General features: G+C 44.9%; 1 long non-coding RNA gene across 1 annotated transcript; it reads left to right on the top strand.

Moving 5' to 3' along the window:
• The first annotated feature begins 2,788 nt into the window (after window positions 1-2,788).
• On the top strand, window positions 2,789-24,983 carry LOC139082506 (uncharacterized). Its single transcript, XR_011538570.1, has 3 exons — window positions 2,789-2,892; window positions 5,533-5,659; window positions 19,781-24,983. It is a non-coding gene; the product is annotated as an uncharacterized lncRNA (long non-coding RNA).
• The last annotated feature ends 2,693 nt before the right edge of the window (window positions 24,984-27,676 follow it).

Raw genomic sequence — 27,676 nt, 5'->3', positions numbered from 1 at the left:
GTTGCCACCAAATAATGATGGAGTCCCAGGGAAATCAGTGTGGAGGTTAGTGCGTGTATGGAGAACTCCCAGTGATTAAAACCCAAGCAGGAAGCAAGGAGGAGATTCGCAAAGCGTTTGCTATAAGTAAAGGCACAGTCCTACCAAAGGGCAAGCACCCAGCCTGCCATTTTAGGAAAAAGTTGAAACCAGAGTAGGTTTTGGTTTCTCCAAACCCACGTGCATTTCTAGAATACTCACGCATGCATTCTGGATATCCTCAGCATCTCTTCTTCCTCACTTGGGGTTTAATGTTTTTTTTTCCCCTTTTTTGGGGGGTTTAATGGTTCTTCAACTGAGAATATGAAGGCAATATAGGAGAATTGCCGTCTCCTGTTTTTTTTTCTGCTGGTGGAACTTTCCCACCAGGATAAGGGGACTGCTGTTTTTCTCTCTAGAACTAATTTCTTGGGGATACCTAGGCTCTCTCTGTCTGTTGGCCTTTGTAAATGGCATTGTCTTGTCAGAGTTTTTTTTTTTTTTTTTTCTTGTCAGAGTTTTTGACTCCTCCTTGCACTTACTCTGCCGGTCGGAAAGAAACCCCAATCCTGTCTATTGGCCTCACCTTTGCAGCTCAGCGGATTCAATCACACCCTCAGAGGCCTCCCGCCTCACTCAGTTCAGTCCACTTTCCGCATTGCCACTAGAATGTCCTCAATGAGACACAGACCTGAGCATGTCAGTTTGTGGCTCTCATCCTTCCCTGACTTCGCTTTGCCTGTGAAATAGCATTCAGACTTCTGAGGCTGGAGTTTGAGGACATACCACCGTCTGGTTACAAACTACACTTCAGCCCCTGCCTCTGAGAATGTTCACTACAGGAAGCCCTGCCATCTTCAAGTCCCACCTCGGAACTCACTTCCTCTGTAAACGCTCTGACAGCCTCACACTGGCCTGTTGTAGAGTTATTTATGGGTCTGCATTAGCTCTCCCAGCAGTGGGAGGCCTCAGCAGCAGGTTCTGCTGCATCTTATTAATTCTTAATTTCCCCATGGCAGCTAGCACGGCACTGTGAGTGTGTGTGAGTGTGTATGTGCACATGTGTGCAGGCATTAATTCTCTAGGCTCGGTCTTGAAAGTTTTGAAGAAAATTAATTCTGACTCATCAGTTTATTCCAGATAAATTGAAAGGATCTCAACATGCTTTTCTGCAATCCAGAAAATATTTCCAAAAGAAAATAGTATCATTCACACTTGCTCTTTCCGTTCATAATAGAGGGAAGGCTTCCGATAAAGTTTAATGACAATTGCGCTGAGGAAAGGAATCCATTGTATGGACAAAATTACATTTTATCTGAGAAAATTTTGTTTTGATTTATTTTGAATTTAAAGATGTAGTAATAAAGATGCACAAAAAATTTTATGCTCATTGTGTATTATGAGGTGGGTATCTTCCACGATTTCATTGAACAATTATTTTTTAGTTAAAAATCAAACCTTTTAGAATGTGGCTCTTACTATGCGTCATATTCTAAAATAGAGAAAGAGAGACGTTCCCGCACCAAGGAATCACCCCCAGGCCAAGTGGGAGGCTCCGCCATCCTGCCTGTGCTGTGCCTGCGTCTGCCAGACGGGCAGCCCCCATCTCCACAGGCTCTGTGGCCGCAGTGTGCCCCCCACCAGAGGCCCTCGCTGATGTGACGGTTAACCCCTGCAGGGACTGACTGTCACTCTTCAGGAGAAGCATGTTGTCTTCTATTTCAGTGCTCCCAGGAGCCAGTTCCACTTTGAGCATCTGCCCTTTTCCTTCATCACATTGGTTTCTCCTGTCAAAAGAATTTCTCCAATGCCTGAAAATCCCCAGTTCTACCTCCAGCACACATAGCTGTGGCTATCTGAGAAGTTTTAATGTCTATGTGAAATGTGATAATAAGATTTGAGTTTAATAGACTCAGTCTTCTAGACATGACTTTATCAGTGTTGATCATCGCTCAAGTCAAGCTAGCTGCCCTCAGGACTCCAGCAAAGTCAATGCCTCTCCTCCCCTCCCCTGTTCTCTTTCTTGGCTCCACTCTCTGCACTGACTTACCCTCTCCCTGAAGTGGGGAAGGGAGGGCATGGCTGCAGAGGACCAGGCTTAGGTCATCCATGTTGGCAAATCTACAGGGAAGAGAGCATCCGACTTCTGAGTCCCAACACAAAGCCTCAAAGCAAGACTCCAGTTGGCCAGGCTGGGGCCCTGTACTCACTGTGCACTGACTCTTGTACCCTGAGGAGCAGAGTCTGGTCACTTACCCTCTGTGGTCCTTCCTCGAGGAAGGCTGGTGTCCTTACTAGAAGAGTAGTGGTATGAGGCAGAGAAAGACAACAAGTGCACACTGTACCAGCTACATCCTACAAGATATATGTGTTCTCAAAGTCAAAATATTTGATTTTTTAAATGAACATTTTGTAAAATTACTGACTTTAAAATGGAGGGCAGTGGAGGTTAATAAACAATGTCTTTTTTCTCCACCTGGACAGGGTTGGGCCACCGCAAGCTCTCTCTGCATATCTTGATGATGACTGCTTTTTGGGGAAGGGGTCAGGGTGTGCCCCTCCACGGGGACCCTGAGATAGTTTCTGCACAGTTTGAACCCAAGCATTCTTCAGGGCTGGCTGGGAAAGGAGAGGGGAAATCCACAAGGCCTCATTTTCTGTGGTGATCAGCAAACCCTCCAGGCATTATTATTTCACCATTCCAGGCCAGAGGATTATGTAAAACACTTACTCTGGCCAGAATGACTCTATGAGATTCTGTGGAGACTCTGACCCACCCCACCCAACCCATGCCACTCGCAGAGGCCTGCAAGGCAGTAGCACATGAGGTTAACACTGAAATGGATGGAAAAGCGCTGGTGCATTTACTTCCAGGTTGGTGTGCATATGCTGTTATTGTGGTGTGTCCATGTGTGCAAAAATGTGTGTTTTATGTGTCTCGTGTGTCAGGATGTGATTGTATGCAAGTCTGCACGTGTGTTTGTGGGTCTGCATTTGCGGGTGTGTGTCTCTGCGGTGTTTGTGTGTGTATGTAGGAGTGGGTCTATGAGCTGAAGTCGTGTTTACGTCTAGACTGTGTTTGTAGGTGTGTCCGAAGAGCTGGAGGAACAACATTCTTTTACTTACATTTACCAATTTTGTCCTTAATCTGCTTAATTTATGAAGCCACCAGCTGCCGTCCTTCCCACTCCCCCCAGCCATGCAGAAGGCAATTTGCTCCAGCTGTCTTGCTGGAATGCGTTCCGCTCTTCTTGAGCATGCTTTATTATTATTATTTTTAAAGCTTTTGGAAGGCTGTGTGAGAGAGGTGCTGGGAGTTCATCGCAGATTATTTTTAATAACAGAATTCTAGAGGGAAATGGAGAGCCGTATTTTATTGGCAAGCTGTCTTCTCCATCTTTAAAGTAAACAAGACTCCATTTTCCACATTATTTACTGTGTCCTCCTTCCCTCCCTCCCCTTTCTAATCATCCTCCAAATGGACTCACGAGGCCCAGCCCAGAGGCACGGAGCCCGCTCTGTGAGCACGTGTGCATGGCCCTGTGGGGAGAGGGGCCACCCAGTGGAGTGTCTTGAGGATCCGAATCTGACACGACTTGGGTCCTCCATGGGTCCCCGCTTAGAATAGCCGGCCATGCAGAGCCCGCCTCTGGCGTAAAGCTTGTGTAAAGCTTGGGAAGAATCAGAACACGGGCAGTGGAGGGCACCGTGCTATCTACAGAAACTTCTGCGAGGTTCTGGTGGCAGCACCCTGCTCCCAAACTGCCACTTGTCATTTCAAACCAACTCAGTTTGATCCAAATAAACATGTGGAACACCTGCTCTGTCCCAGGCGTTGTGCTAAGCCTCTGTGCGTGTGTGTGTGTATGTGTGTGTGTGAGTGAATGAAAGCCGAGACCCCTATTGCCCCTTGAGAATGCTGATATGTTGATGTAATTGGCCCAAATCCCAACTCTTCAGGCTGTGATAAGACCCTGCGCATCTGTGAGCCCTGCTGCTCACAGGCAGAGCCATGGCCTCAGGTTCGTGACAGCTTTGCTGCTCTGCCGCGGTCGTGGGTAGGGAAACCTGCTCACTGCTGGTTTCCACAGCTCCACGTACAGCAAGCACTGCGTGATTTCTGCACCCTTGTACCGATGGTGTGAAGCCACCACCCGGATGCCTGTCCCCCGGCTTTGCCCATCTTGTCTGCTCCCCATTCCTGTCCCCTTCTCACACCCATCCCTGCATAGCCAGCCTTTGTGTCCAGGCAGGACCATCCCTCCCAACTTTAGATGCCCCCCAGACACTCAGCTTTTTACCCTTCATGGGCTTAGTAAGAAGCTTTTTTCTGAATAAATAGGAATTTTGAGTATCACATTCTTCTGCCTAACTACGTATTTAAACTCACAGCCAGGTAGTAGTTTTTTGGTTTTTTTTTTGTTTTGTTTTGTTTTTTGTAGGATGTGCTACTCTGAAGAGAAGAACTTATTGTATTTCCAGGATTCCAGGCACCGCTGAGGAGTTCACTATACCTGTTTCTCTCAAGCGTCTCTTTCCATCCTTCCTCTTCCTCTTCTTTCCTCCTCTTTCCCATCTTCTCTTTTCTCTCCTTGTCATGGAAATGTTGAAGCATGTTCCCTGCATCATGACAATTCATGAGACCAGCTCACACAGCTAGTAGGAGAGCTTGCAGAGCCCTCATGCTTCAGTCACTCTCAAATCTGCTGCATGTCCAGGTGCCGGGAACAGTGCACGTGCTGAGGGACTGTCACTGCCCTCGGGGGGCTGGCGGTCTCCAAGGGAGGACGACACGCTTACAAATGACCATAAAGGAAAGTATGGAATGTGCTGGGAAACCAGAGTCTGGAGGAGATTCCTCCAGGCTGAGGCACAGGCACAGCTCCCTGGAGAAGATGGATTAAACCGTCCTTCAAGGCTGAGTGGGATTTTGACAGAAGCCCCGGGAAAGGGATGGCCGATGGTGGTGCACACAGGACTAAAGCTTCACGTTACAGGGACTGAAGGGACCAGCAGGGGATAGATGAGAAAAACGGGCTGAGTCACACCTAGAAGGCCCTGAGGGTGAGAAGCAGGGTTTGGATGTTGTCATTGAGATACCTTGAGCACACACGGCTACAGGCTGAACTTTGTGCTAATGGGAAAAATAATACACCACTTTCTACAGTGACTAGAAGGCGGCCAGAGAGAATCACCAGCACACCACCAGCACTCTGCTGCTAGTTTACAAAGCCCAGGCTCATGCCCAGGTGTAGACTCAGTTCAGTGACCGACTTAACATTAAATATTTTTTAGTATTATTAATATCAGGGACATTATCTAATCCTCTTTGTCTCTTCTAACAATGTTTTGTTTTGGTTTTTTTTTTGCTATATTTGTACTTTATGCTTCTTTACCCCCATTTCTTTGCATAACAAAAATACATTTGATAGGTGGGACAAGTCTGTGATTTTTTAAAAAGTAAGATGACTTTTTTTCTTTCTTTTACTATGGGTTTGAATTTCTGTCTTTCAGCTTCTGCAGTATCTTGCACAGTAGGAAGTTTTAATTTTCGTCCAGTGTAGATGTGCGTCACTGGCACGCAGTGTGAAGATGGGCAGCTTGGAAGAGTGGAGCATAAAGCACAGAGGTGTGTTTGCAGGTGGGTCCCCTCCTAAGTCCCCCGCCCCGCCCGTATCTTCACCTTTCATCCACTCTTCGAGCTGGGGACTTTCAGAGCTCGTGAAGTCGCTCCCCCTTCTTTAGGCGTGTCTAACCTCCCTTTAAGGCGGACGTGGCATGTGCTGTCGAATAGTTCCAGATGCCCCAAGAAAGAATTATTCTCTTCTGAAAGCACATGCAGAATCTCTCTGTCCTGACTGCTCCAGGAGGTGGGACAGGAGCAGGTTGGGGACCCTCTGAGCTTGGACAGTGTTACTGAGCCCTAAGGGACCAGTGAACTGCGCGTGGGTCCTTTTGTTTGGAGCCAGTGGCGCCAAAAGAAGGAGAGCCGGTTCAGCAGAGCAGCGCTGAAACGTCATCGTTGATCAATGAACGGAGGAGCAGAGATCAGTGCCCAAACACCTTCTTTCCAAAAGGGAAGGTGAACAGGGTTCTTATGGGACGTGAAAGGGGAGGGGTGTCCGTGTCATCGCTCTGGGTGGGGGCGTTTGGGGCATGCGCAAATCTCCTTCTTGCGCACTGCACCATTTGCACGAGTTTTCTTTTGGTCACGGTCCCCCACTGCCATCTTGGACCTTTCTGGTGTGGACCGATTCCAGTTTGGCCATCTGGCAGTGTTCTGCCTTGCTTCCTATAGGCAAGCACAACTTAAAAACAAACCACTAAACATGGAAAATGTTTCAGGGACGTCCCTGGGTGACAACTGTCATACGTGGGCTGGTGTCCTGGAGAGTGGGCTGCCCTTGACTGGTGGCATGTTTTTTCTTACCTTTCTTGAAGTAGAACCGGGATGGGAGAGTTTTTCTGCCAAAACCTCATCCTCCGGGCAAGGAGAGGACAGGGGGGCAGCGTGATGGTGCGTTTGCAGTGGCCCTGCAGAGGCCGGTGCAGTTCTTGGAGTGGCAGGTGGTTTCAGAGCACTTTGAGAGCATCCTGGCTCTTCTGCTCTTCCACAGCTCTTCTTGCCTGTTTCCCCTGATGACCTGGGCAAGGGGAAGGGAGAGACTTCTCGCCTCTCTGGCTCTGCTGTCCTCAGCCCTACAGAGCAGGGGAGAGTTCAGCACCCCTGCCTCTCCTGGCCACGCCCCCTCTCCCTGCACTTGCTCTGTAAACAGGTGGGGAGGAGATGGGCATCTATAAAGGACACTTTGGCAAGACTCGTGGGCCAGGGGAGTCTTAACGATCACACGACCACAGGTTGAAAGTCTTGAGGGGGAAGGAGGCATTGTCTTGGGTAGAACTAGGACCAGCGGCTGGAACAGATTCATGGAAGCAAGGCTTGTGGGAGCCTCGGGTCCCTGCATGCTGAGGAGCGCCTGTGAGGATGGAGCCTCATGCTGGAGATGTTGCAGACGGGCCTTGGGAGCCTGGCCACAGAGTCAGGGTCTCACATCCTGTGGCCTGAGGCCTGCAGCAGAGTGAGGGCATTTCTGAGCTCAGCCATCACTGACGCTCTCCCTGGAGGAATAGCAACACCTCAGAATCCCCGATGGTCCAACATCAGCTCCACAGGGACCTCTGGGCTCCTGACGCCCTAAGCTGACTCTTCCTCTGCAGCCTGCTTTACACACCAGACTCCCCTCCTGGCCTCCCTCCTGCTATCTGTAGTTTCAGACAGCTTTGGACTGCTCCTGCTCTTGTGTGACCCGTTACATCCCAGCCCTGATGTTCCACATCAGCTTCTAGTCCCAAACATCTCAGCTCAAACTCTGAAGTGTCTGTACTTTCCTCACTGAGAACCCACTGTGTGCCAGCTCCTGGGCTCCATGCTGTGGGCAAAGACAACCAGACTGGCTGTGACCTGAGGCTATTTTAGCCCCGACTAATCTATCTTCCAACTTGTCCTTAAAATACACATGAAAGTACAGAAAATGACCAAAAACAACACGAAAACTCACAGGAACGCTGTCAACAATGGTTAGCCTTGGGAGGGGTTTCCATTATCTTCAGCAACAATGAGAGGATTTCAGAAGCACAATTGACCGCATCTGCACTGTTAGTGGCTCTGTTGGCCAGAGGTAAGCGAGAAGAGGCCTTGGTGCCCCTCCCACGAGGTCTAAAGAAGTCCTTGAAGCCAGGAGAGTACTGAACAGCACCCTGCCCACTGCGTCCGGGGTAGGTGGAGGGGGTGTGCATGTCACTACAATCCCGAAAGGCAGCCCCCAAAGGTGCCATGCTGCTGGCAGTGCTGAGGGAGGAAGAGCCGTGTTTCGTCTTCTGTGCGTTGTATCCCGTCAAAGAAAACTAAGCCCTCCCCATATTTACGAGGGCATAAATTGTCCCTAAGTGTGTCAGAGAACCGGGCTGTCCTCAGCCCAGCAGACAACGCCAAATGAGCCAAATGAGTGCCTGACACCAAAGCACTGACATCAGGACGGGGCGTGTACCGATTTCGCTCTCCGGCTTCAGCGGTCCAGGGGGCATTCCCCAGGGCACCGGGGGATTCAGGAATTGGCCCGAAGGGTAAAACTGTGCTGCATGTCTTCTGTCAACAAGACCTTTATGGAGGATGAAAATACAGAAAAATACCTTTATGGAGGATGAAAATACAGAACCGCTAGCGAGTGAACGAAAAAGTTCTGAACTGAGCACACTGACTACATTTGAAAACACAACTTTTGAAAAAATTATTTTTAGGAGGGAATAAAAAGTGATTTAAAGACCCGTATTTCATGTTCTTAGTTAGCTGTAAGAATGTCTGAGATTATTAGAGGAGATCAGGATGTTGAAAAAGCAGTAGGCTGACATGAGGAGCGCAGAGGAAGGCAAGCATTGATCTAAGGGGGAGCCTTGAAGAACAGACGGGTAACGGCAGAGCTGCGGTCTGGCAGCGCCGCGAAGGGAAGAACGCAGCCAGCAGAAGAGCGCTGTGATGTTGAGGGCCAACTTGAATTGCTCTCCTGGAATTCACTGAAAGAGGACAGGAGGACCAAAATAGTAAGAAGAAATATCACAGTCACAGAGCCTAATAAAAGTAAATCGACCCTGAGTAGTATGGCTATTGTGAGGAAGAAATGAAAACAAGTGGAAAGAGGCAATAATCAAAGATAGAATGTTGGAAAACTTTTCTAAGCTGGGAAAAAATAAACTTGGTTTGTAGACTGACTTAAATAATTATATTTAGGGCAAATTTGCTCAAAAAACAACCACCAAACATAGATATATCCTAGTAATTTTATCAGTGATTTAAAAATAGGCATGGAAGCATTCATCTGAGAGCACATGTTACTCAGAAAGGAGCCAATCACTAATGTTAGGTATTCATTCACAGCAGTCAGTTTTGGAAGATAATGGGGCAACTTCTAAGTTTTCAGAGAAATCATGCTTATTGCCCCCAATTTAACTTGTATGTGTTAAGACAACGAAAACATTTTATATGCAAGGACTCCGAAAGTCTGCTAAACCTTATACTATCATGACCGAGAGAAGAATCAGACATAAGGACTCAGGGATGGGTCAATTGATAAATGTCTGCATGTTGCCATTTTGAGTGAAAAAGCCAGAGATCAGAACGAGGCTAAAGATACATAATAAATAAAAACTGTCACTTGATAATGGTGTGGCTCTTGAATTCTTGATGGATGTGTGCAGACTGAGAAGGGTCTCTGAGCAGGCACAGATCAGAAGCCCAGGATGAAGACAAACAGAAATCTTGGTTTTGTGAGGCCCGTACTCTAAATCATGCACTAGAAAATGAAGGCATTGATGAGACAATTTTCAGATGGTGATGAAGTACCAAGAAAATAATACAAAGTAATGGAGGGGGAGAATGGAGAGAGCGGAAGGCTGCCTGCACGGGGCGGTCAGGAGACCGCAAGGTGAGATTTGAGCTGCAGTGTGGGGGGCGAAGCTGCCATTCCTGTCATGATCCTGGGGAGGGACATTCAGGCAGCTGGGACAGCAAGTGCAACAACCCCGAGAGAGGAAGGAGGCCGGCACGTCTCAGAAGGAGAGAAGAAGCCATTGTGGCTGGAAGGCAGTAGATGTGGGCAGAGGGGGAAGGCAAGCGCAGATCACAGAGCCTTGGGTGTCATGGCGAGGTGTGTGGATTGTATTCTTAAGGCCACAGGACACTGTCAAAGGGTCTGAGCAGAAAAGTGACACCATGTGCAGGGCAGGCTGCCAGGGCCCACATGGATGCCGGGAGCCCAGGGCAGAGGAGTAGTAATGATGGTGGTTGGGGGCTGCGGAGATGTGGGCTGTTGTGGATCTTGCTCTGGAGAGACAGACCTTGTGATGGCTTGAGGGAAAAAAAGGACCGGGGAAGGTTTTTAGCCTTTTGGTCTGAGCAACAGTGGAGTCATGTTCTGAGGTGGGGGGTAGGGAGAGAAACAGGTTTTTGAGGGGTGAGGAATATTAAGGTTCTCTTTTGGACATGCTATGTGGAGATGCTAACGAGGATATGAGTCTAGGGGCTTGGAGGAGAGGTCTGAGTTAATATCACTTGGGTATCATCAGCTTGTGGATGATATTTTAAGTGTGGGATTTGTAGGCCTGAGCCCTATGTCAATCCAGTGTTTAGAGAAGGGAGAAGACTAGGGCCCAGCAAAGGAGGCTGAGAGAGGCAGGCAGTATGGTGGTCAAAAACAAGAGGTGGTCATGTCACAGAACTTTTTCAGTTAGAAATGCACTTGGCTTCTAGTAACAGAGAGCAAACATAATGATGGCTGGAATGAGATAGAAAGATGTTTCCCCCTGCCATGTAAAAAGTGAGATGTGTGCCCAGGGGTGACATGGTGGCCTCACTGTTGGGGACACAGACATCTATCTAAGTTTTGCCACTGTTAGCCTGCAACTTCATCTTCAAGGTCAACTGAGAGTCTGTAATGGCTGCTGGAACTCCAGCCATCACATCTGTATCCTCACCTCTAGAAAAAGGAAGGACAGGAGAGCAAGAAAGTCTCATGCCATTAGTCAGTCTCCCTCCTAACCTGCTTTCCTGGGAGTTGCACTCACAACTTCCACTTGTATCTCCTTGGCCACCTCTGACTCAAGGGAGGCAACATAATACACTTTTTCTGACTCTTACGATCCTCATCTGTGAAAGTAGGGAGTTCTTCCCTCATTTGTGCTTCATTATTCATGCCTGCGTTCGTTTATTCATGACTATCTCGAGCCTCAGGGCTGAACATACTGCTTTGATATGTGCACTTGCGCCTGGTGATGAGGCCAGTGTCCCTAGCCCTGACCACTACTGAGCACTGACTGTGTGACAGGCTAGGTGCACGGTGCTCTGGGTTTAGTGCTTCACTTTTGCTCACCGCAACCCTGAGGGCTGCATGCAGACAGCGGGCCTGCAGGGGTGAGCCCAGAGCTGGGGCACCCTGCTGCCTGGAGACAGGAGGTGTGAACGCAGCGCCATATGCGTCTGTGGGCTGGTGTGGTGAGCCTGCCTCCTCCCGCAGGCCCTGCTGCGGCTCTGCAGACTTGCTGACGACGGGGGACAGCGCTGTGCCGGGTGCAGGAAGCACCAGAACAATGAGTCGAGCAGGCTGGAGGTCTGGGCACGCCCACGGAGATTTCCCCTGTGTGTTACGGAATGTTTAGTGCGGTCGACCTTGCCAGTGATTTATGAAATACCTTAAAAATAGTTTTTACCTAGAGATAAAATGCAGCCCTGATTCTTGTGTGTACAATGACCATTGTACTTCTTGATGACTTCAGCTACAGTTGTTTGAAATCAGTATTATATTCACCCAGAATACTTAATAAAATAGTTTCCCCGGCAAGCACCCCGTCTCTAAGAAGAATTTCCTCTGGTGGTACAAGGAAACCATTCATGTCCTACCCTTAAGAGGTGATGGATAAAATTATCCTGATTACAAAGAGATTATTTGTCCAGTAAATAAAGCCCGCTGACTCTGTTGGGTAGATAGCCACATTTTTCTAAGTCTGACCTCACTCCGCGCTGGCGCAGCGATCACAGCCCCGCCTGCGCTGGGATGCCCCCTGATGTGGCCAGTGTGAGGATTTCCCCCATCTCCACCCGGTCAGGCCTTGTGTGGCTCTGGCCTGCACCTTCATCTTCCTGACTCTACTCCTCAACATATGGAAGGCACCTGATTTACGGTGTTTCAATTTCCGTTTCTCATTAATCAGCATTTCCTTGTGTGCAGATGGCCTCCACTTTTACGTTATCAGCAGACAGAAATGTGGCAGCTTGTGATGCCAGCTCCGTTCTGCATGTGGGGCTGGGCGAGTCCCTTCTCACATGTCACACGGGCACTCTGAGGGCCGCCCCATTGAGACATTCCCTTGCTCTCTGCTCAGAATCAGCCCAGAGACTGAGAAAGAGAAACTGCCTGTGGTGTGGAGGCCACACGAGGCAACTACGCAAAGGCAAAGCTAAGTCAGGGACTACTCATTAGAAGAGTGGGCGATGGACCAGACAAGACTGGACTCCAGATTCTAACCCCGTCAATCACGAGCGTGTGACCTTGGGCAGATCATCTGACCTCTTCAAGTGTCACTTTCTTTCTTTTTTTGAAAAAACAGATTTTATTTTTTTAGAGAAGTTTTAGGTTCACAGCAAAATTGAGAGAGAAGTACAGAGATTTCCCATACGCGCCTAACTCTTCCTCATGCACAGCCTCTCCCACTATCAACATCCCCCACCAGAGTTGTATATTTGTTAAATTGATGAACCTACACTGACACATCATTATCACCCAAAGTCCATAGTTTACATCCGGCTTTGCTTTTGGTGTTGTACCTTCTGTGGGTTTGGACAAAGGGGTAATGACATGTCCCCACCATGGCAGTATCGTCCAGAGTATTTCACTGCTCTAAAGCCCTCTGTGCCCCGCCTGTTCATCTCTCCCTCTCCTCAAACCCCTGGCATCCACTGATCTTTTTACCATCTCCTTAGTTTTGCCTTTTCCAGGATGTCACATAGTTGGGATAACACAATATGCAGGCTTTTCAGACTGGCTTCTTTTACCTAGTAATATGCATTTAAGGTTCCTCCACGTCTTTTCATGGCTTGATAGCTCATTTCTGTTTGGCACTGAATACTGTCCCATCGTCTGGATGGACCACAGTTTATTGCTCCATTCACCCAGTTTGGGTGTGCAGGTTTCAACCACGGGTTTCTTTATCAGCTGCAACATGGGGATTTGGGAAGCATTAAACCAGACAAGACACAACAGCATCGAGGACAGTGCTTGGTCTTGCGTGTGCTCCTAGTCCCTGTTCCTGACGACTACTCTTATTGCTCCCTTTCCTGTACAGTAGTCCCTCCTTATCCACGGTTTCACTTTAGATGGTTTCAGTTACCCGAGGTCAACTGTGGTCTGAAAAGATTAAGTGGAAAATTCCAGAAATAAACAATTCATAAGTTTTAAATTGGACACTGTTCTGAGTAGTGTGATGAAATCTTGAACCCTCCTGCTCTGTCCCACATGGGATGCGAACCATCCCTTTGTCCATCGTATCTGCACTGTGTACAGTATGTGCCTATTAGTCACTTAGCCATCTCGGGTATCAGAACAACTGTAGTGGCATCTCAGTGCTTGTGTTCAAGTGACCCTTATTTTACTTAATAATGGCCCCAAAGCCAACTTTATTGTTAGTTCTCACTGTTAATCTTTTACTGTGCCTAATTTATAAGTTAAACTTTATCAGAGGTATGTATAGGAAGAAACATAGTCTATCTAGGGTGCGGTACTCTCCGTGGTCTCAGGCATCCACTGTGGGTTTGGAACGTATCCCCCCCGGATGAGGAGGGACTGCTGCACTGATGACAAACAGACTGATGGTGACTGGAGACAGCCACTAAGGTTTCGTTTACTGGGAAGGGAAAGGAGTTTGAAGTAACATGACTTTCCAAAGAAAAAGAACACAACAAAATAACCATGTTACTCGGGGAAAGAGAATGCCCCCAGGAACTGTACAGTTTGTCCTTTCACGGACTCATGAGGGTAAGGAAGGCAAACAGGCCATGAATAGATTCAATTTGCCAACCTAACAGAGGGGACTAAGAGAGCGTCCACCGCCGGGGGAACCTGTGTACCATCATGACTCTCAGGGGTCTGACGCATGAGTCCTGTAAGCTACAATCAAGGAAAAGGTGACAGTTAAGAGAAGCATCACAGCGTGGAAAAGGGGTGCAAAGAGCCCTGAAACTTAGGGCCATGGTGGCCTTAAAGTGGCCTGGACAGCTCGCAGGGCTCTCCCAGTGCAGATCCCCCCGTACATCTGTGAGGGACACAGCGTGGAAGGCCTGGGCTTTCTAGTTAGGTTGGTATGAGTTCCAGTCTTGGCTCTGCTGGGTGGCTTTGGGGAAGTTATTTAACCTCTCTTATCCTCAGCTGAGAGATGGCATTATAACCCCCACCACGCAGGGTTGTGATGGGGGTGAAATGAAGTAACATTCATGAGGTCCTTTGAGGAGCGTGCAGTCATGGTAGAATTTTTTCACAGCAGCACATCTGGAAAGGCAGAATCGGCCTGGGCCTTGCGTTGTTGGAACCCATCCTCACTGTTACAAGTGTGTCGTTATCCTAAGCTGATTCAGTCTCCTGGTAGCTAAACTGAAATCAGTGCCCCAGGACACAGAGAACATGGGACCAGAACATGTCTGACTCCTGCTGTGCGAGGTGTTTTGAGAAGTTTGACAGTGATGACAGGTTCTTTCTTTCTCCATCCTGACCATGCCCTCGCCTGGCTAATGTGTCCTCAGCGCCTCCAAGCACCCCTCGTGTGAGAAGAGGTGGTTTTGTCAGTTATCGAGCCTGAGATCAAGAACTGAAATTTGACAAATGAAAGCGCAGTTACTTATTCAAAGCAACAACATAATGATGTCAACTGTATCTTCTTATTATGGATTTTTTTCAGCAACATTCTCCCAACATGTGTTATCTTATTTGATTCTCATTAAAGCCTTATGAATTAAGCATGGGAATATTGTCATCCTTTTTGAAAAAACTAAGAAAGTGATGTTCAGAGCAGTGATTTTACTTGCCTAGGGAGTAGAAGGATACGGGACTAGCACCAGGTCTTTCTGCTGACTCCCAGTCCAGTGGTCAGGCTGTATCCAGTCATGTGTCAGAGGGCACGTGGGTTATGTCCCTGTCCTGGGAGAGTCAACAGTGCGTGAACAGCAGGTACCGGTTCTGCACACGATGCCATGACAGGTGCATTTGTAGGCTCTATAACTCTGTATCTGGAGAGACACAGCAAATATGGCAGAAGTTCCTTAAGACCACTTTCAAAGCTAAAAATCCACATGTTCAAGTTGCCATGGAAGCTTGGGAATGGCCAGATTTACACTGGACACAGAAGGCCTGACTGGTCCATTTGGGGAAATGGTTATCAAATAGGGTCGAGCCAGGTGGATCTGGATCTTAAATAGGGCTTATAGAATTGACCCATATGGTGACAGGATGGAGGGAGGCACAGAAGGGATGGGGCTTGGGAGGGAGCTGGAATGTTAGCTGTGAGCTGCCTTCCAGTGGTGGTGAGTGGACTAGGGGCAGGGTGACACAAGGCCAGATAGCCAGAGCCCCCTTCTAAAGTATGTTGGCCAGGGGCCCCTATTAAGCAACTCAAGAGCAAGCAAACCAACTTATAAACAGCATCTTGATAGGCTGCACAGCAGGTCTGAGCTGTGGTCAGATGTGGTCTGCTAACTGAACACGTGCAGGGAAGCATGCAGTTCTCCTCTCCAACGTACAAAAGATTTAAAGCCCACCAGGTCCAAAGTCAATAAAATGATGCCATCAGAGCGGGAGCAGGAGGGGAAGCGGAGGGGAGAAGTGAAACTGGAAGCATGATTGAGTAATTCTGGAAAGAACACGCTGCGCAGGACAGAGCAATCATTCCAGTGGGCAGTGAAAGAAAACAAAAGCTTAAAATCCAAGAGGGATGTTGAGGCGGGAAAACGAGAAAAGAAAGGAAAGTGGAAGCAGGTTCTAATTTGTTCTGGAAGAAAGCACAGAACTGAATTGAGGCGCTAATGGGATGGATTTTGAAAACGAAACAGAATCTTAAGAGAAGTTGAGAATGTCTGAAATGGTTCCTGACCCATCAGTTTTGAATTAAAATTTTGTACATAAAATTAAGTTATGTTTAGCCCTTGCCGACAGGATGTATAACATCTCTGTTGATATTGTTTGCTGCTCCGGGGGTTTACAAGGATAATAGAATTCAAAGTAAGTTGCCATTTCCCCCCCAAGGAGGGAAGCCTGGAAGTGATTAGGATGGACTTTTCTTTGGTTGCTCCACGTAGCTAAGAGAGAGAAGAACAGAACTGGGACAAGAGACGTCTTCCTTGTGTGTTGGAATCTCAGTGGTTTCACCAGCTCTTTAGAGGCAGAGCTCCACGGGCAGGGGGTGGAGTGGGCACTAGAGAAGACAGCTGACCAAGTAGGGGAAAAGTGCAGGAGAGGGCCTGAGTTCCGAGGAGGACGAATATCAGTGACGGGGTTGCAGGGTGACAGAATGACTGTGGCTAGCATGGGAAGTTACCAGCTCTGAGAGACACCTACACTGGGGCCAGCTTGTATGGGGACGTGAATGCCAGACCAGGCTTTTGAGCATTATGCCAAGAGGTGGGAAACATTAGAGGCATTGTAGCCAAGAGAAGTCTCCATCAGGCTTGCCATTAAGAAAAATCACCATATAACTGTATGATCAGTTTTCTTCAGAAAAAAAGAATCAATAGGATAATATATATAAGGAGATTTTTATAGGAATTGGCTCATGTGCTTATGGAGGCCAAGAAGTCCCATAATCTATCTTCCATCTACAAGCTGGAGAACCAGGAAAGGGGGTGGTATAATTCAGCCCGAGGCAGAAGCCTGAGAATTCAGGGTGGGAGGGCTGATGATGCAAGTCCTCGTCTGACTCTGAAAGCCTGGAACCAGGAGCATCGATGTCCTAGGGCAGGAGAAGATGGAAGTCTCAGCTCAAGTTGAGAAGTGAGTTCTTCCTTTCTTCACCTTTTTGTTGTATTCAGGCCCTCAACAGATTGGATGAAGCCCGCTCATATTGGGGACGGCCATCTGCTTTGCTCAGTTCACCAATTCCAATGCTGATCTCTTCCAGAAGCACCCTTATGGGCACACCCAGAAATGGTAGTTTACCAGCTCTCTGGGTATCCCTTAGCCCAGTCAAGCCTACACATAAAATTAACGACCACGATCACTCTGGCCTACCCCTTTCTAAATTATACTGCCTTTCTGTCTTAACAACCACGTCAGTAATAAACACTTCCAGGCCTCTTTGTAAATTTGGGGAGTTGAGCAAAGAGGAGAAAGATATTTTCCCCCCTTTGACACTGGAGATATGTCAGTACTGCAGAGGCACAAACAGCCCTTAAGACTTAGACTGTCATCCACTAAACCTCGGATTCACAAGGAGCCTGAGATTTGGCCTAATTAACCCTCCTGTAAATCTGGAATTAACTCCACAGTGTTCTCGTGAGGTAGTTATCCACATCTTCTAGCAATGGGGTCGTAGCCCATTGTGGGCAGTCCCGCTGGTTAGCCACACGTGTATCCCCAGTGCTTGATACACAGTCACGCTCAATGTCTACTTGTTGAATGAATGAGTTTAAGAACACTCTCTTTGTTGAGCTGATCTCAGACTCCCCCTAATTCCACTCTCCAGGTTTTTCTCTCCTCTGAATCACACACAAATATACACCGTTCATCCAGAGAAAGCTTAGATGTGTGGTCTTCAAATTGGGATACACCTATCCTGGGGATGCACAAAGATTTACAAAAGGATATGCAAGCATAGATAGTTTTGACAGAATGAATTCCCACATTCATTTGTACATTTCTCTAAACCAATGTTCCTAAAGTTGGACTTCAATAAAGGTCACACGGGGTTCCCTTCCCCACTCCCCTTGTGCAGCTCCCTTCCCCTGTCACAGGGGCCCTTTGTCAGTTTACCAAAGGAAGGGGAACCTCTCACTCGTCCCAGATCTTCCTCTGCTGCACTGCCTGGTGTGTAAATATCTCAGTTAAGTAACTGAACATTGAGAAAAAGAATTGTTTGAATGAGTGGGTAATACATGCTTTTGCAGGCCACATAGTTTCCTATTCTTTGTTTTCAACAAAATTGGAGGAAAATTGAATCAATTTGTCAGCTGACAGATCACTGAAAATAATATTTGATGATAGATTATTGTTTAATTTTTGGCAAATAACTAGGAACGATTCAAAGAACTGAGGGACATCTCTATGACAAACCTCATTCTCATCCACTTATTCAAGAGAACAAAGTTTCTCAAGGCTCAGATTTAAAAAACTGAAGAATAGTTAATACTCACTTTTGTATGCATGAAGTAATTTATAAACATCCCATTCATCTCATTAAGCAATAAATTTACCATAAAATTTTCCTTCTCATGGGGCTGGCCCCGTGGCTGAGTGGTTAAGTTCACGTGCTCCGCTGCAGGCGGCCCAGTGTTTCGTTGGTTCGAATCCTGGACGCGGACATGGCACTGCTCATCAAACCACGCTGAGGCAGCGTCCCACATGCCACAACTAGAAGGACCCACAACGAGGAATATACAACTATGTACTGGGGGGCTTTGGGGAGAAAGAGGAAAAAAATAAAATCTTTAAAAAAAAAAAATTTTCCTTTTCATGTACTTTGATTATCCAAATTTAAAATATATTTATGCTATTTTCATGAATTGCATACTAATAATAATTATAATGATGATTCAACTAAAAAATAAACATTCTTAACACCTATTAGAGCCTTTTAATCAGAGGCAACGTTTTAAAAAATCTGTATTTCAATTACATACAAATTTTTGCTGCAGGGAAGTGAGATAAAGTAATCAATCATGGGCTTTCAGCCATAAAATATATTAGGATAAAATTCAGTGGTGGAAATGGGAAATGGAAATACAATTAGGAGAAAAAGGAACATTGTTAAATTTCCAGCTCTTAAAGAGCTAGGTTCAAATATATTTTTAAATAAATGATAGTATCAAATTGCAAGGCATTTAAATTCCATTAGATACATTTAAAATAAGTGTTGTAATATTTTTGTTTTAAATTGCAAATATTTATAATATGCAAATTACATCCCTTGCAATTATAAAAATATAAGATCAAATAATTCAAATGTCATCTTTAAAATGTGCATCATTTTCATAATTCCTGGGGCATATGCAAAACACCACCACCACCACAATCCACGGGTTTGAAGTCCACAGCTTTGGAGGATGTGTCAGGCCTCTGCTCCCCATCTCCTCAGCTAGTTCCCTCTATCATGTCCTTGCCAGCTTTCACCTGGACCAGAGGCTGAACCCTCCAGGGTCTCTCCTTGGCTGTGCAGACTTGAGCTTGGGGCGAGGGGGCCTCCCTACAATCTGCTCATGTGTCTCCTTCAAAATCTCTGTTGGGTGTCGTCCTGCCTGTGGTTTGATGCTGGACCAGGTCAACTTTTACAGGGAGTCATTAAGTGAGAGGGACTGTCGGAAAGTATTGACTTGGACTGTACTCTTTCTTTCTCAGTCAAGATTTCCAAGCTGTGATGGCGCAGGACAGAGCTAGCAGACTGACAGCCCCTGGGCCATAGCTGGCTTGCAGATGTGTTTGGTTTGAAATCCAAGACTTTAAAAAATATTTTAAAGGAGCAACACCAGGTCAGGCTCCTGTGCAGCAATGCAACTTGAGTGAAGTCGTCATTGTCCTTTCAGACGGGTCCCCACCCAGCCCGCCTCACTAAGTGTGTGCTGTTGTCCTGGCACCTGCAGGAAATTGTATTTGAGACCCTGAGACAGAGCTTTTCTATACAGCGCACTAACTATATGATATTATCACTGTATCATAGACATCTTAAAACATCTACTATTTTAAAAAAAATATGTGAGGTGGTGGGTGTGTTAACTGCCTTTATTGTGATAATCATTTCACAACGTATATGTACAGCAAAAATCACGTTGTACACAAATTTATACAATGTTATCCATCAATTATATCTCAATAAAGCTGGGAAAAAACTTTAAAAAAGCTACCATTAAGGTGACAATAGGAAAATAGTGATAAGGAAATTTAAAACAAAAATGCTCACATCCTGTTCCTCCCTAGAATTCGTCCTGGGTCATCACTAACTCCGGCTTCTGTCTGCTCTGCAGTGCCCGGCTGGGACTTCCCGGGCCAGCTCCAGAGGCCTGACTGTTGTGTCTGCGTGGGCCCCCAGGATGCGTGCAGACAAAGAGAACACCTCTGGAGGACTAAAGTGTCTGTGCCAAAACAGGTCGTCCTCAGAAAGAGCCTGACTAGAGAAGACACAAGAGCACCTTGAGGAACCTTGCAGCTGGGTCCGCCTGCACAAGGTCTGAGGGAGCGCTGTTCTCCCAAAGCATGTGGGATGGACGAGGCTGGCTGCATGTGCCCTGGGTCCGGGGAGCTCAGTAATAGAAGGTGGGCGTCAGGCAGACAGAGCTTCGTGGGAGCTGAGGACCCCAGAGGCCCCCTGGAATTTTACAGGTCAGCTCTGGAGGGTTAGTTACAGTGTATTCAAACTAACTTACCACCTGGATCTCTCCAGTGCTTGGGGAGCCTCCGCCAGCAAACCATTCTCAGTCCCCAGCCCCAAACGACTGAAACACACAAAAACAAAAGACTATCAAATTGAGGGAAACACAGTTCAACTTCGTTTAGTAACGAAGAAAACTAAGTCTAAGTGGAAAAAAAATGTGTCCGTGGGGGCCGGCCCCGTGGCCAAGCGGTTCAGTTCCAGTGCTCCGCTTGGGCGGCCCAGGGTTTGGATCCTGGGTGTGGACATGGCACCCCTCGTGAGGCCACGTTGAGGTGGCATCCCACATGCCACAGCTAGAAGGACCCATAGCTAAAATATACAGCTATGTACTGGGGGGATTTGGGGAGAAAAAAAAACGAAGATTGGCAACAGTTGTTAGCTCAGGTGCCAATCTTTACAAAAAAAAATGTATCCAAAGTTACAATTGAGAAAAGTGTGTATTTGTGTGTGATTCAGAGGAGAGAAAAACCAGGAGAGTGGAATTAGGGGGGAGTCTGAGATCAGCTCAACAAAAAGAGTGTTCTTACACTCATTCATTCAACAAACATCTAGTGAACATGACAGTGCCAAGCATTGGGGATGCATGTGAGGCTGACCAGCGGGACTGCCCACAATGGGCTACGACCCCATTGCTAGAAGAAGAAGTGGATAACTACCTCACGAGAACACTGTGGAGTTAATTCCAGATTTACAGGAGGGTTAATTAGGCCAAATCTCAGGCTCCTTGTGAATCCGAGGTTTAGTGGATGACAGTGTAAGTCTTAAGGGCTGTTTGTGCCTCTGCAGTACTGACATATCTCCAGTGTCAAAGGAGGGAAAATATCTTTCTCCTCTTTGCTCAACTCCCCAAATTTACAAAGAGGGCTGTAAGTGTTTATTACTCACGTGACTGTTATGACAGGAAGGTGGAAGAGCTTTTTTACCAGGACCAGGAAATCTCTGATGTCTAACATGGGTGATTCTTATAGCACCAGTGGCCACAGGCTGTGGTTGTCCAATTCAGTGGGTACAATGGTTGCAGATAGTTGGGAAAACACAATCGCTGCTTAGCTCTTAGTTGTTTGGAGGCAATTAGAAGATCCTGTACAATCATACTCAGCAATGTCCTCCAGAAAGACTGAGATATTTTCGTTGCTCTCTTGATTAATTTCACACTCCAAAGCACACCAAACCAGCATCATTTAAGGTGCCTGAGTTGGAGATGGCATATGTCACAATCTGTTTCCACTAGACAAGTGTGGAGAAAATTCTTGTTTGTAGCCCAGGGATTTTCAGTAAAACAGCCTCCAGTCTGGATTTTCTCACATTTATAGCAGGAGTGTAAAGCAAGAGGGTGAGAAAGGACTGGAACATGAACCAGCTTGGACCCAGCAGAACTGAAATGATTTTTGTGGCCTCCAGTCCTCTGATGACACTTCAACATGATCTTGCATATTTTTCCCCTCACCCTCAATTCCTGGGAAATTAACCTCTCTGACGGCAAAGATATGCATCTCACTTTTTTTTTTGGTATCCCAACCATGTGGCTATCAATTTGCAGATTTTCAGGTCTAGGAAATCCAGTGGCAGTCATCTCATCAACTCATTTTTGCTGTACACCTGCTATGCTAGGCAATGTGCTGGGCAGTTTGAAGCACATAAAAATGAATTCCTCATGGGCTCAGCCTTTGAAGAGCTGTCAGGGGTCGGCATTATAAGTCATAAACCCAGGAGCGCAAACAAAAACATTAACCGTGAGAAGCAGGCAATTGATAAAGATCAAAGTTGGAATTAATGATGTTAAAATGGTAGAAATGGTAAACAAAACTGAAGATAACTTTTATAAAAGACAAATTAAATATGCAAAAGCTGGTTTTTTTAAAAGGTGAATTAAATATACAAATCCCTAATAGATGATCAAGGAAAAGGAGGGAAAGCAAGATTAACCACAGATATATAAAAGAGAGATGAAAAATTATAAGTAATATCATGTGTAACTCAATGACATTAAATATGACAGGCATAACAAATCAATGATTTTCTAGAAAAAATTTAAACCACCAAAATTAACCCAAGAAGGAGCAGAAAACCAAATAGATCAAAAGTCACAGAAGAGGTGGTTAAAGCACTTTGATAGCTTCTATTAAAAAACATCCAAATGGATTTTGAGAGGTGATTTCTAATTATTCTTTTAAGATTATATATTACCATCTCTGGTTTAAACTGTTCTAGACCATAGAAAAATTTGGAAAGTTCCACAATTTGTTTTATAAGACTATCAAAAATATAATTCAAAAATCTGTAAAAAAATTAGACTATTTCCACTTATGATTATAGATAAAAATTCCAAATAAATTAAGTACACTTATCTAGCTGCATATTTATAGCGATACAACATAATCTAGTAGGATTTTTTTTCATGGAATAATTATTACTGAAGAGGAGAAAGAAGACAGGGCTAGAAAAGTACTCAAAGAAATAATGGTTGAAAACTTCAAAAATTTGGCAAGAAACACAAACCTACAGATTTAAGAAGCTGAGCGAACCCTAAACAGGATAGATAAATAGATCCAAATAAATCCCTACCATGACATACTATAGTCAAACTTCTGAAAACTGAGACAAAGGAAATATCTTGAAAGCAGTGAAGGAGAAATATCTCCTTACCTATGGGGGAAAAATAATTCAAGCTCAAAAGAAACCCAAAAGAAGGGGGGAAAAACCCCAAAGGAAAAGCGGGAGATTGAGATGTCCCTAGGAGGTTTTGAAAAGCTCTGATATATTCCTGGGAATCTAGAAGGCCACATGTAAGCATAGAGTTGTGCACATGCCCAGGCTGTGCATATTTTTAGAGCAAGAAAGCTGTAAGCTCTCACTTCTGGCTGACCTTGAGGCTCTGAAAAGCAAGAAGTGGAAGCTAAGGCAGAGTCGTCAGCTTCCTGGCTGAGTCTTGAAAGCAGGTCCTGAAATGCACACAGAGCCCCTTTGCAATTTGCAAATTTGGATTTATCAAAATCCAAACCACAGAGACCAGAAAAACGTAGCACAACATTTTTCAAGTGCTGAGAAAAAGGAACTGTCAAACCAGGATCTTATATCTAGTGCAATCACCCTTTAGGAATGAAGGGGAAATCAAAACACTCTAAGATAAAGGGAAACTAAAAGAGTTTGTTGTTAGCAGACCCACCCTAAAAGAATAGCTAAGGGAAGTTTTCTAAACAGGAAACAATAAAAGAAGAAATCTAAGAACGTTAGGAAGGAAGAAACAACATGGTGAATAAAAATATGGTTAAATACAATAGACTTTTCTTCTCCTCTTGAGTTTCCCAATTTATGTTTGGCAATTGAAGCAAAAGCTATAACTCTGATGTAGTCCTAAGTGCATGTGGAAAGGATGTCAGTGGGAATGGTGGGGTAAGGACCTCAGAAAATCCTCTTCTCCATAAAGTCAATGAGAACACTGCTAAGAATTATCAAAATCAACTTTTTCAGTACTCTGGAAATTAACAAAAGGCTTGCTACAATCCAGGGAGCATTCATTCAAAAAAAATATGAATCTTGGTAAGAACAGCTAGCTTTATGGCATTTTGATTTGCCGTATGCCCATCACCTCTCTTCAGCTTTGCACTAGCCTTGGAAACCAACAATCCATAGCAAATGTGAGAAGGAGCAGCCTAACAGCCACTAGAGTGGGCAGAATGGGGTTGGAGCTTCTCCAAAGACCCATTTGCAGAGAATTGTCATTATTTGACCTGTCTGGTCATTCTACACTCACAAGAGTTGCCTTTGTTTGACTTGACTTGGAGCTTGTCCAGTGCAAACAAGAGGCATTTGTCAAAAACAATCAGGAGTGATGGTTTAGCATTGCAGCTGCCTGATGTGGTGACAGTGGTTGGGGCAGACAACTGACCAAAAAACCCAAAAGAAGAGGGGAAAAAAAAAAACCCAAAGGAAAAGCTGGAGATTGAGATGTCCCTAGGAGGTTTTGAAAAGCTCTGATGTATTTCTGGGACTCTAGAAGGCCACATGTAAGCATAGAGTTGTGCACATGCCCAGGGCTGTGCATATTTTTAGAGCAAGAAAGCTGTAAGCTCTCACTTCTGGCTGACCTTGAGGCTCTGAAAAGCAAGAAGTGAAAGCTAAGGCAGAGTCGTCAACTTCCTGGATGGGTCCTGAAAGCATGTCCCGAAATGCACACAGAGCCCCTTTGCAAAGAGTAGGAGATTTATTGTTTCCAGGCCTTTAAAGAAATCTAAGTACAATCATTGACCAATCACTAAGCTAACTGAGCAGGGACTTCTATGGCCAGATATAATAAAGAATAAAACTTTACAGTATTAGCTCAAGAAAGTCACTAAACAAACAGCAGCAGCAACAGCCACAACAACAAACAGCAACAAAAATAAACTCTGGGGAGTGGGTAGAATCTGATTTCCAGAACGGCCACATTATATTATTTAAAATGTCTAGTTTTCAGCATGCAAAGAAACAAGAAAATATGGTCCACATACAGGCATGTTTCACTTTGTTACACCTTGCAGATATTTTGTTCTTTACAAATTGAAGGTTTTGTGGCAATGCTGCATTGGGCAGTCTATTGGCACCATTTTTCTGACAGGTTTTGTTCACTTCATGTCTCTGTGTTACATTTTGGTAATTCTTGCAATATTTCAAAATTTCATAAGTATTATATTTGCTATGGTGATCTATGATTAGCGATGTTTGATGTTACTATAGTAAATGTTTTGGGGTGCCGTGAACCACACCCATATGAGACAGTGAACTTAATTCATAAATGTATGTGTTCTGACTGCTCCACTGACTAGCTGTTCCTTAATCTCTCTCCCTCTCCTTGGGCCTCCCTATTCCCTGAGACACAATATTGAAATTAGGCCAATTAATAACCCTACAATGGCCTCAAAGTGTTCAAGTGAAAAGAAGAGTCACACATCTCTCATTTTAAATCAAAAGCTAAAAATGATTAAGCTTAGTGAGGAAGGAATGTTGAAAGCCAAGACAGGCCAAAGACTAGGTAGCTAAGTTTTGAATGCGAAGGAAAAATTCTTGAAGGAAATGAGAACTGAAACTCTGGTGAACATATAGATGATAAGAAAGTGAAACAGCATTATTGCTGATATGGAGAAAGTTTAGTGGTTTGGACAGAAGATCAAACCAACCACAACCTTCCCTTAAGCCAAAGCCTAATCCAGAGCAAGGCCTCAACTCTCTTCAATTCTATGAAGTCTGAGAGAAGTGAGGAATCTGCAGAAGAAAAGTTTGAAGCTAGCAGAGGTTGGTTCATAAGGTTGAAGGAACGAAGCCATCTCCATAACATAAAAGGGCAAGGGGAAGCAGCAAGTGCTGATGTAGAAGCTGCAGCAAGTTATCCAGAAGCTCTAGCTAAGATAATTCATGAAGGTGGCTACACTAAACAACAGATTTGCAGTGTAGATGAAACAATCCTATATTGGAAGAAGATGCCATCTAAGACTTTCATAGCTAGAGGGGAGAAGTCAATGCTTGGCTTCAAAGCTTCAAAGGGCAGGGTGACTCTCTTGTTAGGGACTAATGCAGTTATTGACTTTAAGCTGAAGCCAATGCTCATTCTGAAAATTCTAGGGTCCTTAAGAATTATGCTAAATCTACTCTGCCTGTGCTCTATAAGTGGAACAACAAAGCCTGGATGTCAACACATCTGTTTACAACATGGTTTACTGAATATTTTAAGCACACTGTTGAGACCTACTGCTCATAAAAAAATATTCCTTTCAACATATTATAGCTCATTGACAGTGCACCTGGTCACCCAAGAGCTCTGACGGAGATGTACAATGAGATTAATGTTGTTTTCATGTCTGCTGACATGATGTCCATTCTGCAGCCCATGGGTCAAGGACTAATTTCAACTTTCAAGTCTTATTATTTAAGAAATACATTTTGTAAGGCTATAGCTGCCATAGATAGTAATTACTCTGATGGATCTGGCAAAGTAAATTGAGAAACTTCTGGAAAGGATTCACCATTTTAGATGCCATTAAGAACATTTGTGGTTCATGGGAAGAGGACAAAATATCAACATTAACAGGAGTTTGAGGAAGTTTATTCCAACTCTCCTGGTTGACTTTGAGGGGCTCAAGACTTTAGTGGAGGAAGGAACTACAGGTGTGATAGAAATAGCAAGAGAACCAGAATTGGAAGTGGAGCCTGAAGATGTGACTGAATTGATGCAATCTCATGACAAAACCTTAACAGATGAGGAATTGCTTCTTGTGAATGAGCAAAAAAAGTGATTTCTTGAGATAAAACCTACTCCTGGTGAAGATGCTGTGAAGATTGTTGAAATGACAACGAAAGATTTAGAGTATTACATAAATTTAGTTGATGAAGCATCAGCAGGTTTTGAAAGGATTAACTCCAATTTTGAAAGAAGTTCTGCTGTGGGTAAAACGCTATCAAACAGCATGGTGTGCTACAGAGAAACTATTCATGAAAGAAAGAGTCAATAGATGTGGCAAACTTCACTGTTGTCTTATTTTAACAAATTGCCACAGCCACCCCAACCTTCAGCAACTATCACCCTGATCAGTCAGCAGACATCAACACAGAGGCAAGACCCTCCACTAGCAAAAAGATTATGACTGGCTGAAGGCTCAAATTGATAGTTAGCATTTTTTAGTCATAAAATAATTTTGAATTAAGGTATATACTTTTTTTTAGACATAATGCTATTGCACACTTAATAGAGTACAGTATAGTGTAAATAAAACTTTTATATGCACTGGGAAACCAAAAAATTCATGTGACTCACTTTATTGCAATATTCACTCTATTGTGGTTGTCTGGAACCGAACTTGCAACATCTCTGAGGTACACCTGTTTAGGGAAAAAAAGCAGTCAACAGAACTTCCTTTGAGGAAGTCTGTACATTGTACTTACTAAATAAGATTTAAATCAGCTTTTTAAAATACATTCAAAGAACTAAAGGAAACTACATCTAAAGAACTAGAGGAAAGTATGAGAATGATGTCTCACCAAATAGAGAATATCAATTAGAGATAGAAAAAAACCAAAAGAAATTCTAGAGTTGAAAATTACAATAACTGGAATGAAAAGTTCACTAGAGAGGCTCAACAATAGATTTGAGCTGGCAGAAGAAAGAATCAGTGAACTTAAAGATAGATCAACTCAAAATATGTAATCTAAGGAATGGAAAGAAAAAAGAATAAAGAAAAAAGAACAGAGCCTAAGAGACCTGTGGGACACTATTAAGCATAAAAAATATACGTAATGGGGGTGGGTCACAGATGGAGAAGAGAGAGAAAGGGACAGAAAGTCTATCTGAAGAAATAATCATGGAAAACTTCCCAAACTTGATGAGAAATATTCGTCTATACCTCAGAGAAACTCAATGCACCCTAAGTGTGATAAATTCAGAGATCCACACTTAGACACATGATAATCAAACTGTCAAAAGCTGAAGACAAAGAGAGAATCTTGAAAGCAGCAAGAG

Source organism: Equus przewalskii, chromosome 1, assembly GCF_037783145.1.
Source record: "Equus przewalskii isolate Varuska chromosome 1, EquPr2, whole genome shotgun sequence".
NCBI lineage: Eukaryota > Metazoa > Chordata > Mammalia > Perissodactyla > Equidae > Equus > Equus przewalskii.
Note: the sequence above shows the minus strand (reverse complement) of the source record. Positions and strands in the feature narration are given on the sequence as shown.